Raw genomic sequence first — 20,409 nt, 5'->3', positions numbered from 1 at the left:
TATGATGTTCTGTCTCAGCACAAATGACCAAGGAGTAAAATCTCTAAAACCATGAGCCAAACAAATCTTTTTTCCTTCTAAATTGTGCTGTCAGAGACCTTCCCTCATGAGTGAAATGCTGACTAACCGTCTCCATGGATTCGATAGCCCAGCTCTACCAGTCACGAAGGAACTGCCCCGCCTTCTCTCCTCATTTTCGTCCCACCCAGACAAAGCCTATTGAGATTTTTTTTTTTTTTTACTGCTGCAAGAACTTGATTAAACTTCTAGATGCTTCATCAGGGATATGTCAATGCTACCTTGTTGTGGTGCCCCTCAAAGTGCTTCTCCAGTGTTACGTGGTAAACTGGGAGATCTTATTTAGCCTCTAATAAATAGTAAATAGCTAATTACTCAAAGTAGCTATTTACACATTGAATTTATTTTTCTTGGCATCTTTAATGTCTGATTAACATTTTCTTCCTACAGCTGGAAGATACTTACACAGAATAAAGCATTCCCTTATTTAATCTCAAGTGGAATATACGATAAGTGTGATCACTTTAATTTGTGGCACTTATTAGCAGGAGAGAGGTATTGTACAGGTGGGATGCTCCATCACACGCCAATTAGCAGGTGGCTTAGGGGGCAAGAGGGAAAACTCTGTTATCTGGGGGATTGTGGAGACCACAAAAGGCGAAGTTCAGCTATAGGAAAATAGAGAAAATGACATTGGGAGGCATGATTTTGGAGGCTGGGGACAGAGCCTAAAAAAAGTAATGACAATTCTGTATAGACATCCTAAGAGAATACTCAGAATAGAAAGTTTGGCAACTTCTGTGTAAGAGGCAGTTTCTAATTTTAATCACAAGTATTTTATAAAAAGTTAGACCTAAAGGTGAGCCTTGTTCATTTAGTGAAAGGGAATTGTACAAATGAGAACGCTGAGACACAGCAGTGTCCTGCCTCAGTCGACTGGAAATACTCAATGCGGAAAGTCACTGGAAATAGGTCTCTTATTCCACTTGATGCCCTAAAAACCTACATAGTAGGACTTCTTGCCTCCAACATTTCCAACATTTCTTTTCCTCAGTTGGTACCCTGATGATGACCAACATTCCAGTGGTCCACTACATGACACTCATATTCGGGTGAGATCTAAAATAAGTTGGATAAAGAGGGCGGACTCAAAGACCAAAAGGAGATACATGTTATCTAAGATCACCGTGGTTTCAGAATTTGAAAATGCCCTGAAGGGGCAGTGAAGTCATGAGAAAGACTGTGTGGGTTTTGGCCAAGAGCAGGGCTATAGTTCATGTTACTATCCTTGGCTTGCTGAGTTTCTTGTTTTCTTTGGTTCTTGGCAGCCAGTAGTTCCATGTTGAAGGACTCTGTATTAGGACTAACTCAGTTAGTTCATGAACTATCCACAAATCATAGCTCCTTGTTGCCAATCTCTTCTAAACTGGAGCATAAAACGCTGCAAAAGCAATTGTTTGTTCATTATGGAAGAGATGTACAAGATAGGTATTTATTGGATAAATAGATGTAGTTGCTTTTGCAATTATGTAGATTGTGTTCTATACACAGAGCCTATCAGGGGCATGAATAATTGCTGAAGTTTTTTCCTTGCTGGTGACCAAAACAAGCTTCCCAGGAATCAAGGTCTCCGACTGCTTGCTTCCCTTAGAAGGGAAACTGTTTCCTAATCACTTTAGCAGGCATCCTTTTGTTTCCTAATCTGTATAAAGTACTATATACATCCATCTGCAGGCTTGAACTTGTGCAACCTGTATTGTGAGCTTTCTAACTAATGATAGAGCCTTTTAAGGCTCTGTTATTGTGGAGACTCACAAAAGTGGGTCCGCTCCACATTGACTGAATATGTGAGGACCCACAGACGTGGGTCTGTTCCACCTGGACTGAAAGTCAGAGAGCTTAAACCTATTTTGCTCTTTCAAGGTTATTGACAGGAGATCTGACTTTACTGTGGCTTCAAGCAAGATATCTCGACCTAGGGTGTGTTTACTTGCTATTTTGGGTATTGAGATGGCTCACAGAGGTGAATCCATTCCACCCTGACCAAAGGTCAGAGAGTTTAAGCCTATTTCCACTCCTTCAAAGATATGACAGGAGGTTTGACCCAGGGAGTGGATGCTAACATGAGATTTGGTCAAAGCTGTAGTAACTGCATGTCATGCCTAAGTAACCGAATGCTTAACTTAAGATGTAGTTACTTGATGTTTCAGGTATTACTGAAGCAGGTAATTGCTCTGTTTGTTCTCTGTGTCATGTTAAAGCAGTCTTTTGCCTTCTTCCCCCATTTTTAGATTGGGGTATATAAGCATATGGAATCTAAACACGGGCGTATTCAGTATTCACTGGATAGCCTTCCTGCTTCTATCCTATGTCTCCGCATTTCTTTTGTATTTCTGTTTCTCTTACCTAGCTTTTCTAATCCAGAAACCCCTACCCTGGAATGTGGGAACCCTGTTGAGGCTGGCTCCCCCAATACTTTACCCCAAAAGTATCACTCAGTAACTGATAGGGGTATGCTAATAAGTGTATGGGAATTGTTTTTTGCTTCCTGTCAATATGTTATTCCTCGCTTATGTATGCAATTTCCTTAGAGTTTAAACCAGTTCATTGAGGGATTGATACTATTTTTATTACCACAGGTTGTCAATCTTTCATGAATATATAATATCTTCAAGACATAGCTGTATCTCTTAGTATGTATTGGAAATTCATCAAATATTCAGTAGTCCCATCAACACACAAAACTAACATCCTTAGAAGTGAAAAGTAATCAGAGAATTTTATTCAACCCTTTTCAGCTTTAGGTCCTGTGTTCAGAATCAATTTATTAACCTTTTGGGGAAGCACATTGCACACTCAATGCAGCATGGAACAAAATCTTTGAAGGCATCAGACTTCTTCACTAGGTTGGTGTCCTGCGGGGTGATTTTCCTTGGTATCCTGGCATAGGTTTTCCTAGTGGTAGTACGATACTTTTTGGTATTACTTTTAAATTATTTCCTGAAATTATAATTATGTTATTTCTCCCTTTCTCTCCGCCCACCAAATGCTCCCATATATCTCCCTTGCTATTTTTTCAAATTCATGGTCTCTTTGTCCACTAATTGTTCACACACACACACACACACACACACACGACTCAGGAAACATTGCAGAAAAGGGGGGCATAAAATTAATTTTTTTCTTTTGTTGAAGATAGTTTATTTCTTGTACAATATATCCTGAAAATAGTTTCACCTATCTCTACTCCTACCAATTCCTCTTCCCTTCCCTTCCATTTCACATATTGCCACGCCCACCTCGACCAGCAAGGAGGATGCAACACCGGAGCTCTTCCTGCTAGCAACTTATTCAGGACTTTTTACAGCAATCTTTCTCTCTCTCTTTCTCCCCGGGCAAACCTCTCCCAGCCCTTAAAAAGGCACGGGCCGCCAACCCCGGATTGCCAGGTGGGCACTGCCCATAGGTCCACGCGTATATAAGCAGCTGACAATCATTGCGTGATAATAGCATGAATCAGGCCTTAGCCATAGGAGTTGATTATCATAGAGATCACTCGCTTTTGGGATCACGGAGGGTGGGAGCCAGCACCATCAGGTGCGGCTCCACACAGCTCTCTACAGTATATATTCCCTTTTTCTCTCTCATCAGAAAAGAACAGGCTTCTAAGAGATAACAACCAAATATGACAAAATAATATATAAGATGAAACAGAAACTGTCCTATTGAAATTGGACCTGGCAACTCAACAGGAGGAGAAGAGTCCCAAGAGCAGGCACAAGAGTCAGGGACCCACTTGTTTTCACACTTAGGAATCCCATAAAAATACTAAGCTAAAAGCTATCATATATACCTAGAGGACCTGGTGCAGACCCATGTAGTCCTTGGGCTTGCTACCTCAGACTCTGTAAGTGCATATGTACCTTGCTTAGTTGATTCTGAGAACCCTTGAATCCCAACTCCTATTTCTAAGAATCAAATTACTTTTGGAGTTTTCCTCATATTGGTCCTGCCTTTGTAAGTACTTATTTTTTTTTTATGACTTCCTGGAGTGTTCCAACCCTCCAGATAAAAATCGACTAGTTCTGCCCTAAAACTAGGAAAAGATGTGTGAACCCTGGATTGTGCCTGGCATCTTTCCTACTAATGAGTTCTCCTTGGACAAGGTGTCAGTTTGGTCATCCAGCCATTTCCATGTCTTAGCACCATCTTCTGCTGCTGTATCTCTGTTTATCAGGTTTTCTCAATTCCCTCAGTTCTGAGGTCTGGTGCAAAGTTACCTCCTTTCCCTGGGTTCAGTCATATCACAAATTATTTCATCTCTGACCTTGTGCTCCCAGAAGATGGGACCCAGAATTTTTGGGTCCTTTTTTTTATTTTGAGGAGCATGAAACCAGCTCCTCAAGACAGCTTTCTTCCAGGCTTCAATTGCATTAGGACTAAGTAACTAACACATGCTGTTTCTTGTTTATACGTATTAGGACTGTGCCCACACCATTTCGTTTGTTGAGAAAACACTCCTTTCTATATTACGTCAGCCAAAACTTCCATCTGCTCTTTGCCTCCCAGGATTGGTACCCTGGTGTACATATTTTACAAAGTTACTGGCCCTTGATCTAACAGGGTAATAACTCTAACAGATTAATTCCTTAAGTTTGGGACCTTGGGTTATATAAAACTAAATGAGTTCCCTGATGTTATCAGTCCTATAAATCCAACATTCTGTTGTATTTACATAAAATGAAGGTTCATTAAATTTTATCTTCCTTCTACTCTATCCCCAAAATGGTATTATAAATTTTCTTCTCCTGAAGTTCTTAATGATTCAAAATGTACTCTTTCAGAAGATTGACTGGCAGCTTTCTGAAATATAGAGATACTTTCCTTAACTACAGAGTGTTTTCGTAAAATGCCTGGTTGCTACTTTTTGTGAGTTTGTCTTACATCTATACATGTAAAATAACAAACATTGAGTGCTGATACACAATGGATTAAAATTCCTACATCTTTATCTGCATGTTAGGGATGAGGTCTGGCTTGGGAAATGTTCATGAGCAGTTAAAGGCCATTGAAAAAACTGGGCTTAAGTTTCAAGTCAGAATCAATAATAGCTGGAGATTTGATCTTTGCATGACTGGAATATGAGAACTAGACACTTTCTAGCATGACTTAGGTAGTGAATGGGGGTGATGGATGAAGACTTGTCAATAAAGCATGTACCTGATGTTGAGCTCCAGAGTAGTAATTATGAGTCATAAGAGTGGATTTTGGACAGATGTGCAAATAGAGAATACACTAAGGGTCTCACTGAAGATAATGTGTGTGTGTCTTAGACATCCTTGGAGAGTCTCTATGATTCAGAAAATGTCCCTATGTTCATTTGTTTATGAGAGCGATGTCCTCATGAGAATACACAAGGAAATTTCAGACTATCCATAAACTACTTTATCTTCTAAAAGTTTCCAAGCCATTAAATAGTCCCCCGAGATGGCTCCTAAAAGTCATTAGAACTTTACATTGTCAGAACATGTCATTACCTGACACATGCCAGTGTTTAAAGAAGGAAAGGAACCACTTATCTTCTTTCTGATTTGATAATGCACTAGAATGGATGAATAGATAAAAATTCAAATGATGATCATCAGATTACTGAATCTGATCCCGACAGTTGAAGAGCTGGCAAGGCTGAAGTTCCAAAGGTGATGGTGGTGCTGCTATTGGCTATGGATTGGAAACAAAACACACAATTTATTTCAGATTAAATCCTCTTATAATTAAATTATTACACCGTTTTACCAGCAGCTCTCTCTAGTTCCACCCAACTGTCATCACTGAATCTTGTAACTTCTTGTCTTTCCAGTCCTAGCTCCACCCAGTCCTCTGCAGAGCCTACTAGCTACTCCCACTGGACCCAGGGCATGAACTTTCCAATGACACTTATTTTCCTATTTTGCACATTTAGATGATTTAAATTAGATTATAATCTCATTAAATAGCCATTGAAATGTCTCTGCCTTCTTCAGCTCTCCACTGTAAGCTTTGACTATGTCCTATAATAAACACTTTGACCAGTAGACTGATAAAATAAAGTATAATATGGTTTATTAGGTTTAATCTGATGTTGCCATTGTATTCTAAGGTATTCTTATCTGAGAAAGCCAGGGCAGTTAGGCCATTAGCATTGCCTGGTTATCTTTATTGTACTAGACAGATGATATTACAGCCACCTGGTACATACTATATGTGTATTAAGCTTGTTAAGTGTCCTGTGGTCTGATATTTCACCATGGATATATTGAATTATTGAGTGAAGATGAATGCTTTCTTTCCCAAGATGACCTGTTCTGTGAATAAAATGTGAATAAATCATTCATTGCTTACCAAATACTTTGTACCCCTTTATTCACTGAACCTGAACCTTCTCCATTGTAGCTTAAGCATTGTGTCAGACTTTAAGATGCATGTCAGAGTAACAGAACAATCAATAAAAGATCTCAGACTTATTATCAAGTTAGGCCGTCAGTCATGCTTTGAACTGGGCGCTGTGTTTCCCATTGCTGTTCCATGCTGTGTTCCAAACAGAATTCCCCATTTTTGAATTCCAGGCTTCTTTAGATTAGACCTCTGATTGCTGGTGCTATGATTCCTAGCACCGTGTGAGCTCAATTAAAGGGATTAAGTTGGATGCTAACATCGTTAGTAAGTCTTGAAGGATTTTAAAATTGTGTGCATCCTTCAGTCAAAAGCCACTGCTATTTGTATATATGCCTGGGCCTTCATCCAGATGGGTGCACAGGAAAACCAAGAACCCCGCCCATGATGCTCTTTCTTTTCTTACCCTTCTCTGCAGTCTTCAGTATGTCTGTGATTTTCTGTTCTGTTACCACACTTACTATTAGTTTGGGACCAGTTTCTCAATGTTCTTTCTATAACTTCTACTCAGTTCTTAGGCATAACTTAGGTATTGCTCTGCTACTTCCTATGTATTTCCTCTGGTATATTTCCCAGGTCCTATGCACCTGCCCTATCATATAACATTGAACTTAGACTTGTTCTTCACACTGATTAGGTTTCTCTTTAACCATTAGACATGAAGTTTCTCCAGTGCCTCCTATACCATTCAATTGTTGACTTCATTTTTTAAAAGAATTAATATGTGGATGGGTGGATGGATGGATAGATGGATGGATGGATGGATGGACGGACGGATGGATGAATATCAGTTTCTCAGCTTCTTATATTCTCTCTGATTATATTTTGGATTCCCAAGACAATAAGAACCCCAACTGGGATTTAGAAAGAACATATGTATTTGGTTTACTCTGTAGATTTTTGGATGAGTACATGTCACAGTAGAAGAGGGAAGGCGGGAGGAGGGAGGAAGACTGGGAGAAAGAAACAAAGTGTAGAAATTGAGTGTGTATCTATGTAACCGGAGGTGTGTTTTATAGAAATGTGCTTGATAAATTGAATCGTTACTAAGGGAAGTAAAGCTACTAAAAATCTGGGGGCATCTGACAGATTCTTATGATGCGACGAGTCCCACTGGAGCCCAGGTGTCTCCTTGTTTGCCTGCCTCCTCAGTGTGTGAAAAATCACTCAGAAACACACACACGTGGACTCATCCACACCTGCACAAGCTTGTCAAATTTCAAGAAACCAAATGGCCAAGGGAACACGTTCAGATCACTGAACTGCAGTCTTGTTCTTTAATGAAACAAAATGCCACTGTTTTGGGGGTTATAAATTTAGGGTTTTGCAAAATAGTTTTTCATGAAAGGTTTCCTGATGACTTAGAAAAGTGTATTAAATGTATCAACAAATTGGTGAAAGAAGAAAAGTCAAAGATAAAATAGATGTGGGGACCAAGCGTGAACACAAAAGCCCCTCTGAATCTCCCCAGATCCCTGCAGAGAGCAAGCAGAGATCATCCCTTCTGGGTCCTACTTGACTTTAGAATGGAGAACTCTCAGGTTCTCAGTGTGCGGGGCCACTGGACCCTGTGAAGAGGGGACTTAGTTCTGAAATGAAGAGAATCGGAGCTTGCCTGGGTGGCTTTCATTTTCCCTGTCATAGGTGGAGCAGCTTCGCAGGAGCTGTTCCTGGAACCCATCACAGGTGCTGCTGTGTACATGGCTGCTTTTTCAACTTACAAGAGAACAGGCCACCGAGACCCACCTTGCTGTAGCTCATGAGCTGGCCATGTACTATGCCATGAGAGGAAAGTGACGTCCTAAAGGCGAGATACATTAGTGCTTTGGTCTTTGGAATTCTTATAGCTTTCACCTCTCAGATGCTAGAAACGCTCGTTTCCCACAGGTTTCTCACTTTGAAATGAATGCCCACACCGAAGCTTTAGGGCTCTGGGTTTCCTTTCTGACTTGTCATTTTGTTTGTCTTCCTCGGAAGTGTGAATTTGGGGGCCTGGCCATCCGGGGGAAATGACAAAGGCAACTGCCCAGTCACTACTGGCTGCAAGCCAACACCTTACCCCCACCCCTCCCATCAACCCCTCTTCCTCCACTGTGCTCTAAATTTAGGTGCACACTGCTGCCAGTTTCCCAGAGAGAGAAGAGGCACCCAGCCCTACACGGGACTCCCAGCTTGCCTTATAACCTGGCAGCTTTACCCTCTATATTTTTGCTCCAATGAGTAATTCCAGTTCACAGAATGTAAGGGGAAGCTAGGATTCCAAACTGAACATGACATTGATGGCGCCCAGTGGGTTTCCTTGAGGTGTAAGTAGTAAATTTGTTTTGTCTGCTTTCAATCCGGTTGTTCTCTGGACAGTTGTGTCAGAGGCCAGATGCAGGAGGAAAACGTGATTGGATTAGTGTCCCTGTTCTCTTTCTTTAAGGTTTTCCATCTCACTTTCGCGCCTGGGTGGTACAACGTTAAGGGAGAGATGTGGGCTACAATGACTCTCACTGTGGACATAAATTGCAAAATTGAGGGTTCCCAAGGCCATTCACACATCTGAGACAAGCTGCAAGCTCACAGCCCTCCAACGCTATCCCTATGTTTAGTGATGCATAGATGGAGTCAGACTTACTGAAGTCTGTTTTATGCTCATAGCCATGGCTTATTAAAATAAAAAAAGATGCAGATTAAAGGCAGACAGGGAAGAGGGGCATGGGACAGAGTCGGTACAAACTGCCCTCTGTTGAGTTGACTTCAGTCTTCAGCTCCTCCAAAAGATGACGAGAACATTTCAGCGTGGCCTTAGGTCTCCAGAGACAGAGACACTTATTTTGATGCTTTTGTGGTTCTAGGATCTGCCCGAGGTCTTGCACACGGTAAATAAGCACTCTACCTCTGGACTGCATCTGCAACCAAAGACACTCTCAAGAGGCGATGCGTTTCAAGGCTTAGAGCTCACTTCCTGGGAGGCACACGTATCACCAGGTGAGTCAGTCCCTCGGCTGTACACTGCTCTACACTCGCAACTGAAAGTGTGTGCCTCACTAGCTGTTCCGTTAGCGCCAGTGTTTCCTGCCCCTTGTTTTCTTTGCTTCTGTTTATTTTCCTTATTTTTGTTTTCCTGGGCTTTGTGAGGAAATAATTTTGTTCTCCAACTGTTCGTTTTGATAGTTTTATTTTTCAACCAGCAGAAGCTTTGTATAATTTGAGATAATGAGGATTTGGGGTTTTGCTCTTGACCACCTTGTTGTTAGGCAGTATGGTTTCCAAAAAGAAGCTTTGAAATGAATGCCCACAGATGCAAACCCTTGTGAGCAAGTGGGGAATAATTTACTTTTAAAAATAGTAGCATTTTTTTTCTCTTGTAAACCCAGTCATGTATCGGTTGTCTTTGCTTTCTAAGCTCATTGCTCATTGTCGAGCAAAAGGCAGAGATGTTCTGCCATCATTATTTGGGTAAGCAGGGACAGACAGCACTCAGGGAAGCAGGGACAGACGGCACTCAGGGAAGCAGGGAGAGATGGCAGCACGTGGCACCTGAGCGCAGTCTCACTGTTCGCAGTACCCTTTCTCAAGGCTGCCTTTCTGTGGAGAGCAGTCATTCAGTCTAGCAATGGCAAAGGTGTTGGTGTGCCAATCTCGAGTGTGCCATTTTCCCACCTCATGGACTCTGGGTTGTCTTCCCACGCTCACTAAACACTGTGCGTGGATTAATGTTAGAGGGTCACTCCTAAGCTGTCCTGTGTCTCAGGCACAGTGTATGTGCTGAAATATACAAAACTATGCCTCAGACACCTGAAGAGACACTTTAAGAAAACACTGTTTCTTCTAGGCTGGTTTTTCTTTGCTTTATGTCTAAAAGCCACTTATGAGTGAGTACATATGATATTTGTCTTTCTGGGTCTTAGCAAGCTCATTCCCAAAGGCCCACCTACTTCCCTTTATAAACTGTCACTACCATCTCATGAATTCATTTTGAACCCAAGTTCTGGAAAGGAAATGTCTCCCCGGCTCGCCTCTCTGATGGGCACCTTCTCCTTAGAGCATGAAAGCACCCATGCTCATGTCTCCTCCACTCATCCAGGGATGTTTATGGGAGAGTATTCCTCAGCAAGGAACTTTTAGTTTTTAAGCGAGGAGTTTGGAAAGAGGCCACTGGCAACTGCTGGACCTCAGGGCACACCAGGGGACACACAAGTCAAAGATATTTTTATGGCAATGCTGTAGCATTCTATGACCCTTTCATGGTTCATAGTGATGATACAAAAGCCAGAGGGGCTAAAACTTCTAACATCTTAACATGAGTTAAGGGACTTTCACTAAAACCAAGAGCAGCCATGGCAGCGTCCACAGACCCTAAGAAGATTTTTTTTTTAAAAGCTGCTTTCTAAAAGAATGTCTTCAACAAAACAATGCAATTTATTGTTTGTATTGGACTGATCCTTTGTATTTATATTACATGTGTGAACTTGCACACGTGTTTAGATGCTCATGGGGACCAGAAGAGGAAACTAGAGTCCCAGGAACTGGAATTATAGGTGGTTGTGAGCTGCTGTGGAATAATCTTTTTGTACACTGTGAATATCTGTCACTTTGATTGTTTTAATAAAAAGTCAAACAGTCTATGCCTAATCAGGACTTTCAGAGTAGAGAGACTGCTGGGAAGAAGAAGGCAGAGTCACCAGGTAGACGCAGAGGAAGCAGGAAAGGGGGTGGACGGTACGTAGATGAGGTAAACAAGCCTCAGGTAAGCACATAGATTACTAGAAATGGATTAATTTAAGTTTTAAGAGCTAGCTAAAAACAAGCTTGGACTAGCAGCTGAGCTTTTATAATTAATAGTAAGTCTCCACTTTCATAATTAATGATAAGTCTTTGCTTAGTGATTTGGGAGTTGGCTGGCAGGATAGAGGAAGACTGCCTTCAGTGAGCTGCTTGACATCAGCTGGGAACTGAACTCTGGTTTTCTACAAGCATAGCCCAACTCTCAGGCCCCTTGACTCCATTCTTGAGTACTTACACTACGAACATTTGATGAGACAATGGGAGTTTCATACAAGGTCTTCTGTTGGAGGAAGCCACTTGTTCTTCCCAGCCGTCCAGCTAGCTTAGACCCAAAACAATCACACAGAAACTGTATTAATTAAAGCACTGTTTGGCCCATTTGTAACGGCGTAAGCTAATGCAGACAGATTGTCAAAATATAGACAGCTTTAATGGAGGAATAGACTTACAGAACCACTGTTCCCGCGGAGACCAGGAAAGCAGAAGAGGACGCTGGGAGCATGCTCACCAATTTTATAGGAGAACTTTAGCCTGAGGCGAACACACCCCCTAAGGGGTGGGACTTATCCCTACATCTCCCCCTTTTGTCTAAATAAGACAGAACTAAACCAAATACAACTATATACAATAATAACAAATAAATATAACAAACAATATTGAGAATCAAAAGTTTTGCTAAACATTCTATCTCAAGGAGTCTAAATAATGTAGAGAGTAACTACAATTATATAATCTTCAACTCCATCAAAGATCCGAGAAGGCAATAAATATTACTTAACAAACGATCCAAATGTGTAACAATTGACAAAGACAACTGACTACCTGAGCAATCACCCAAAGTCTCGTTTGCAATGTTGAGTCAACCAACTTTGGCTAAGGCCTAACATAACTGACATACCATTATTAAAGGCAAGGAACTTTTCAAAACTATCTTACCCTGTCTTGGCAGGATATGACAGTCCTGTTGTATCCATTGATGCACGCTCTGTATCTTTGTCAGTGGTTGAGGTATGGGCTTTTCTTAACCCAAAGGCCAGTTCTGCCAAGAAGACAAGCTCCCAGTGGAGTGTCTTTGGTGCTCAACGTTCTCTCGGGAATAGAGCGGTGTTGCCAGGAGCAATTGTGTCTCACTATCACGAAACTCTGAGTTATATTAAAGGCCATATTCTACAGCTCTCCAAAGAGGTTGAAGATTATCTATCTATACTGAGTATAATCTCTATATATCTAAAGAACCTGATTAGTCTAATTACAAATGACAAACTTAGATGACTATTAATCTATATAATTCTCAATATCTATCTAACTTAAAGACTAAAACAATAAACAACTGTGCAATATATGAAGACAATGATCTTCATCTGTAAACAATGTCATTACATATCAAATGTAAACAATGTTATTACATAAATAGTATCAGAGGTAGAAATGTACATTGTGATATGGTAGATGTATCAATACAATATAAGCATATTCTTATACAAAAATAGAGGTAGGAACACTCACATTCAATATTCAATATGTCAATATACAGAAAACAGTACCAATACAATTTTCTAAAAACAGTAACTCACAAATACCAATCATCCCATCAAACCAGTTAATCCCCCCCCCTTTTTTTTTTTTCGAACATACCCCTAATTCCATAAAACATCTCCCCATCCCCTCAACCCCAAACCAACCACTAAAAGATGTCCCTAACCCTGAGGGCAAACTCTGTTGGGAGAGGGGACGTCGTCCTCTAAGATTGCTTCAAGCTGACATGGGGGCGATGTTCTCCTTAGGGGCTCCTGTGAAAGCAAATGATGGTAAAATTCCCAAATTAACCTTTGACCTAAGAAAATTATAACTAGTCCCTGAGCACTTTGAGAAGGTCCGGCCAGAGTGTTGTCAAAAATGTGCACCATTCGAAATTGTCTTGTGCAGTTGGTACCAAAAAACAGGTCTCATATTAGCGCGTAAAAAAGAGAAAAAGAAAAAAAATATTCATGACGTCATAAAAACCAGGTTGAGTTGATGTTGTGGGGCCCCATCTTCATCCTGGAAACTTCAAAAATTACTGTAGGGAAATTTGTTGCTTGTTATGGGAAATTTAAACATTAACAACAAGGACATATTCTGACATATAAAGAAAGACACAGATATGAGGAAAAGCAAAGAAAGTTTATCAAGTATATAATTATCCTCATTCTGTCCCATTTCATGGCTCCTGATCTGAGACAGAAACTCTGAGATATCTCTTATCAACAGGCTTGGAATTGAAGAGGGACTGAGCCATAGTCCAACTCCAAAACCAGCTCTACATATTTATAAAGAAGCGTTCAAAGAGAAAAAAGAAAATATATATATAATCAATACTTACTCATGTTACTGTTGAGTCTTAGTGGGTCGTAACTATTTTCCATCCATCAGTTATTAAATATTCAGGGTCCCTTAAATTCTTTGAAGATCAGTATTTTCCTGTGGAGATAAAAAAAAAAAAAAACCCTGCCCCCAACCTACCTGAATTCCTTACCATCAGTATGCTCGCCATCCTTGTGAATGAATTGTTATTTATCTTTTCCAAATGGCTTTTCTTCTTCATACCGAACCTTTATTAATTTTGACGGTATCCACAATTGTTCCTCACCTGTGGAGATAAGAGCAAAACCCCTTCCCCAACGCAGCACATCTCCTGGCTTCCATTGTGAGGTCAGCACATCCTTGAAATAAACTGGTTGATTTAGTTCAGTAGACTTTTCCATTATCCAATGTCTTTCTGCAGCCGTTGTCCCCTTCTCATTAGCGTTAAGAAAATTCAAGGTTAACAAAGCATTATGTAACCTATTTCTGGGGGTGTTTTCCACCCCTTTCTGTTTATTCAACATATCCTTTATAGTTCGATTTGATCTTTCTATGACTGCTTGACCTGTAGGATTGTATGGTATACCTGTAACATGCTTGATATTGTAATAGTCAAAAAACCGTTTCATTTTCCTAGAGGCATAAGCAGGACCATTATCTGTCTTTATTTGTGTAGGTATACCCATGATAGCCATGACTTCTAATAAATGAGTGATTACTGAATCAGCTTTTTCTGAACTTAAAGCAGTTGCCCACTGAAAGCCTGAATAAGTGTCAATGGTGTGGTGAACATACTTCAATTTGCCAAATTCTGCAAAGTGAAACACATCCATCTGCCAGATTTCATTCCTTTGGGTGCCCTTTGGATTAGCCCCTGCAGGCAGTGGCGTTTGGTTATAGAAAGAGCAAGTAGGGCATTTCTTTACAATCTCCTTAGCTTGTTGCCATGTGATAGAAAACTCTTTCTTCAAACCTTTGCTATTAACATGATGTTTTTTATGAAATTCAGAGGCTTGTAGCACACTACCAATCAATAATTGATCAATTTCTGCATTACCTTGTGCTAGAGGACCTGGCAGACCCGTATGGGATCGGATGTGTGTTATGTACATAGGGCAAAGCCTGTTCCTGATCAAATCTTGAACCTGGATAAACAATGAGGTTAGTTCTGTATCATCAGGTATAAATTCAGCAGTTTCAATATGTAAAATAACTCTTTCTGCGTATTGTGAATCAGTAACTATATTAATAGGTTCTCTAAAATCCCTTAGCACCATAAGAATGGCATATAATTCTGCCTTCTGGACAGAATCATAAGGACTTTGTTCCACCTTACCCAAGTCTTCCGATTTGTAACCTGCCTTCCCTGTTTTATTGGCATCAGTATAGAATGTACGGGCTCCAGTTATTGGAGCATCACGGACGATTCGAGGAAGGATCCAAGAAGTTCTCTTTATGAAGTTAAGCCTCTTGCTTTTTGGATAGTTGTTATTAATGTCTCCCAAAAAATTAGCACAAGCTCTTTGCCATGTTTCATTATCTTCCCATAATTTCTTTAGTTCATCAGCAGTGAAAGGCACTATAATTTCTGCTGGGTCTATGCCTGCTAGTTGACGAAGTCTCAGCTTGCCTTTTATAATTAACTCAGAGACTTTTTCCACATAAGTTTTCAGTTTTTTACTTGGTTTATGTGGTAAAAAGATCCATTCCAAGATAATATCATCTCTCTGCATTAAAATTCCTGTAGGAGAAATTTTGGATGGTAATATGACGAGAATACAATCGAGCTCTGGATTCACCCTGTCCACATGTGCCTGTTGTAATTTTTCCTCAATTATTGTCAGTTCCTTTTCTGCTTCAGCTGTTAATTCTCTGGGACTGTTTAAGTCTTTATCACCTTCCAAGGTTTTGTTCAAATGAATTATTAGATCAGGTGTTATCCCAACAGCTGGTCGTAGACTGGAAATGTCTCCTAACAGTCTTTGAAAGTCATTAAGAGTCTGTAGGCGATCTCTCCTAATTTGTGCCTTTTGTGTCTTAATTTTTTGCAAACCTATTTTATAACCTAAATAATTAACAGAATCTCCCTTCTGTATCTTCTCAGGAGCAATTTGCAATCCCCATTTAGGTAAAAGTATCTTTATTTCTTCAAACAGTCTGTTCAAGGTATCCATGTTTGAATCGGATAACAAGATGTCGTCCATGTAGTGGTATATTATAGATTTGGGAAATTTCTTGCGTATTATTTGCAATGGTTGGTTCACAAAATATTGGCACAAGGAGGGGCTATTTAACATACCCTGGGGGAGGACGGCCCAGTGGTACCTCTTGGAAGGTTGAGAATTGTTGTAAGTAGGCACCGTGAAGGCAAATTTTTCTCTATCTTCTTTTTGTAAAGGTATGGTGAAAAAACAATCCTTTAAATCAATAACTATAAGAGGCCATCCTTTTGGTAATAAAGAGGGCAAAGGGATTCCAGATTGCAGAGGACCCATAGGTTGAATAACCTTGTTGATAGCTCTGAGATCTGTCACCATTCTCCATTTACCTGATTTTTTCTTAACCACAAATACAGGAGAATTCCAAGGGCTGGTAGATTCTTCTATATGTCCAGCATCTAATTGCTCTTGTACCAGCTGTTCTAAAGCCTGTAACTTTTCCTCAGCTAGAGGCCATTGCTTTGTCCATATTGGTTTCTCAGTCAACCATTTTAGAGGCAAGGCTGTTGGTATCTCTGAAGGGGCTTCAATTACTTGTTCTTGTATGGCCCGAATGGCCGGTTTTCTCCGTTTGTAATATCTTTTAATATTATTCTCAGAAATATAGGCTCTAGAAGTAGCAGGAATGTTAATTTGGGTATTCCATTGTTGTAATAGGTCACGACCCCATAAATTCATTGCAATATTGGCTACATATGGCCTTAATTTTCCTATTTGTCCCTCAGGCCCTATACATTCAACCCATCTTGTGCTCTGTCTTACTCGAGATAGGGTTCCAATTCCCAGGAGCTGAACATTTACATTCTGAAGAGGCCAATACGGATGCCAAGATTCTGGGGTAATGATACTTACATCAGCACCTGTGTCCAGCAGGCCAGTAATAAAAATGCCATTTACACACACTCTCAGCTTAGGTCTTTGATCATTTATAGAAGTTTGCCAAAACACACGTAACTCATCTTTCTGCTCATTATCGTTTGTAACAGTAGGCATGAGGTTTCCTAATTGTCCTGACGAGGCACGTTCTCTGCAGAAACTGGAAATGACTGAACCATGTTTGCCATGGGGGCCTGTGAGGCCCCCCCTCTCACGTTTCCCGTCTGTATCAGGTTGCCTTGTCTATCTCTTGTAGACCTGCATTCATTCGTCCAATGTCTACCTTTTCCACATCTTCTACATAAACCTGAAGGCTGAGTCCTCCTATTTCTGTTATTTCTAGAAGATGCATTATTATTATTTCTGAAGATCCGTTGTTTACAATTCCTTTTCATATGACCCATTTTGCCACAATTAAAACATTTGGTATTCTGGTGTCTCCTTTTACCATTGGAAATTGCTTCTTCTACCCATGCTTCAGTGCCATAATCAAATGTATCAACATCCAGTGTATGCAAGACCCATTCTTCCAAGGGTGCTGATCTGAACCTTAAAGGCCCCAAAATCTTTTTGCATTCCACATTTGCATTTTCATAAGCCAAAGACTCAATCATTATACGTCTTGCGTCAGGGTCAGGTATCCCTATTTGCACAGCCTTAGTAAGTCTTTGTAAAAAATCACTAAAAGGTTCTCTCAGACCTTGTTTAATTGTGACAAATGATTCCATTCTCTGTCCTGGGTCTTGTACCCTGTCCCAAGCCCTTAAGGCTGCTGTAGTGCATATGGAGAGTGTGTTTTCGTCCAAATTAGCTTGTTCCTGAGGGTCAGAAAAGCGTCCTTCACCTAGAATTTTATCTAGGGAGATGTCACTTCCCTTCGCCTTTTCTTGCTGTTCTAAAAGTCTAGCCTCTTGCCTGAACAAGCATTTCCATTTTAAGTGCGGCCCACTCTCAAGGACTGCAGAGCTCAGCTGGAGCCAGTCCAATGGCGTAGCTCTGCTTGTGGATGCCCAAGACTTTAGCATCTCTTTAACAAAAGAGGAATGCATCCCGAAAGTCATGACAGCCTGTTTAATTTCTTTGAGATCATTCATACGGACATGCTCCCATGTATCTTCCTTAATGACCCTAGGGTTTCTGGAACCAATCACCTTCTCTGTTGTTATTACTGGAAAGGCAGGTAGAGCTGTAGGTAGAGATTTGTGGAAATTGTCCCGGAGGGATTTACCCACAGATGTAGTTAAAATTTGCCTTTCTACCGTTTGTTCTTCTTCATCAGAATTTAGAAATTCCTCAATCTTTTCAATTCTATTCACCATTGCCTTCTGCAATGTCTGTATCTCCTGTCCAGAATTATGTTCCAAAGCCTTCATTGAGGATTCTAAAGTATGAAGTTTGTCCATTAGAGATAAGTTCTCATCTTTGGACATAATTTTTATGGCATAAACCGTGCCTTCTTGTATTGACAATCTTTCTGCCAATCTGTCATAAGCTTTAGACAAAATCCGATAGTCACATTCAGCAGTTTTGATTCTCTCAGTTACTATTTCAGTTCCTACAGAAAGGGACTGAAGCTTACAACCCAAATCAGCTGTTCCCTCTTCCATAGTAATGAGTTTCTCCTTAATATCAGCCACTAATGTTTCAGTTCCTACAGAAAGGGACTGGAGCTTACGATCCAAATCAGCTGTTCCCTCTTCCATAGTAATGAATTTCTCCTTAATATCAGCCTGTAATGTTTCAGTTCCTACAGAAAGGGACTGGAGCTTACGATCCAAATCAGCTGTTCCCTCTTCCATAGTAATGAATTTCTCCTTAATATCAGTCTGTACCTTTTTTAAATTTTCCTCAGTTGATCGAGTCATGTTAAACAAAGATCTGTTCTCCTCCTGGAGAACTTCAAACTGATTCTTGAGAAGATTGTTGTCATTCTCAATTGTTTTTAAGCGTGCAACCTCTGCTCGTAAAGACTTTATCATATTTCTATTATCAAACCATATAGTGCCAAGGAAAACTACGAATCCCAGAAAGATCCATAGAGGTGGGGTGATAGACACCTCTTGTAAAATCTCCCACATGGTACAATTAAAAAAACTGTTAAATTCTTGAATGGTAACGTGTTCAGACATTTTAATTATAAAAGAAAATTTTTTCTCTTACCTGCAACGACTGGTTCCTGCCGGTGGTGGTCTCTGTGGTTTTGGAGCCTGTCTTGGAACTAGCTCTTGTAGACCAGGTTGGCCTCGAACTCACAGAGATCCGCTTGTCTCTGCCTCCCGAGTGCTGGGATTAAAGGCGTGTGCCACCACAGCCTGGCCGGCCTTGAACTCACAGAGATCCGCTTGCCTCTGCCTCCGGAGTGCTGGGATTAAAGGCGTCTGCCACCACCGCCTGGCCGGCCTTGAACTCACAGAGATCTGCCTGCCTCTCTGGATATTATGGGCCTGAAGGCAGAGTGTATCTCGGACTCAGCCCTGGGGCCCGAGTCATAAACTAAGAAAATGACACCCGGGAGCGTGCTGTGTTAGCTAGCAGGCTACGCGCTTGAGTCGGGGGCAAAATAGCCCGACGTTGGACGCCAAAATGTAACGGCGTAAGCGAATGCAGACAGATTGTCAAAATATAGACAGCTTTAATGGAGGAATAGACTTACAGAACCACTGTTCCCGCGGAGACCAGGAAAGCAGAAGAGGACGCTGGGAGCATGCTCACCAATTTTATAGGAGAACTTTAGCCTGAGGCGAACACACCCCCTAAGGGGTGGGACTTATCCCTACACCCATTAGCTCTAACTTCTTATTGACTCGCTTTTACATATTAATTTAACCCATTTCTATTAACCTGTGTATCTCCACATAGCAGTGGCTTACCAACCAGGTAATATTCTCAGCGTCTGTCTCAGGTGGAGGATCCATGGCTTCTCCCTCACTCTGCCTTCTTCCTCCCAGCATTCAGTTTTGTTTTCCCTGCCTAACTCTATTCTATCCTATCATGGACTCAAAGCAGTTCTTTATTCATTAACCAATAAAAGCAACATATAGACAGAAGGACCTCCCACACCAGTGTTCCTGCTCTCCATGAGAGTGAGAGGTGTGGATCCTGGAATGAATCACCCATCTTTTATATAATAACTGAATACCATTATTACTTGAGGGGTACACACTGATTGTTCAGATGTGTGCTTATAACAGACATTTGCTGGAATGTACAAGATCAAAAATAGAAAAATGTAAAGTCTGAAATAAAAAATTTGAATTTTTGAAAACCTCTGTCCACCCCTGTGAGCTTGAGGTTCTTCTGCCCTCAAGATTTCCTGATGTAGTAAGTGGTCTCAGAGGCAACATTAGTATAAGGTAATCTTTGATACTAGATCACAAAAATGTAAACATTTGATAGAGGAGAATAATAAAATAAACATAATATTCATCCTAGTACCACCCTCTGTGTACCTTGAGGATATATTGTATATTTTAAAAAATATATTTAACATTTATGGGTATGTAAGCTTTCATAACCAGTACTTGAACACACACATTCACACATACACAATCCCACTAGCTAATTGATGTGGGAGTGTCATATCAATCTGTTGATTTCATTGGCTGAGCAATAAAGAAACTGCTTGGCCCTGATAGCTTAGAACATAGATGGGAGGAGTAAACAGAATAGGATGCTGGGCGGGAGAGGAAGTGAGGTCAGACTCTGCTCAGCTCTCCTGGGTAGACTCGACAGCTCTGCTTGAGAGCAG

The 20,409-nt window shown here is 40.7% G+C and overlaps 1 long non-coding RNA gene across 8 annotated transcripts in view; it reads left to right on the top strand.

Annotated features, from left to right (window-relative positions):
• Positions 1-20,409, top strand: part of LOC126502641 (uncharacterized) — a 503,616-nt gene that overhangs the window by 195,793 nt on the left and 287,414 nt on the right. For all 8 annotated transcript variants that reach the window (XR_007591995.1, XR_007591997.1, XR_007591994.1 and 5 more), the window contains exon 3: positions 9,291-9,423. This is a non-coding gene — a long non-coding RNA (uncharacterized lncRNA). The remainder of the gene's footprint in view (positions 1-9,290; positions 9,424-20,409) is intronic.

Source organism: Alexandromys fortis, unplaced genomic scaffold, assembly GCF_014885135.2.
Source record: "Alexandromys fortis isolate MF-2015 unplaced genomic scaffold, M_Fortis_MF-2015_v1.1 scaffold_1, whole genome shotgun sequence".
Taxonomy (NCBI): Eukaryota; Metazoa; Chordata; class Mammalia; order Rodentia; family Cricetidae; genus Alexandromys; species Alexandromys fortis.
Note: the sequence above shows the minus strand (reverse complement) of the source record. Positions and strands in the feature narration are given on the sequence as shown.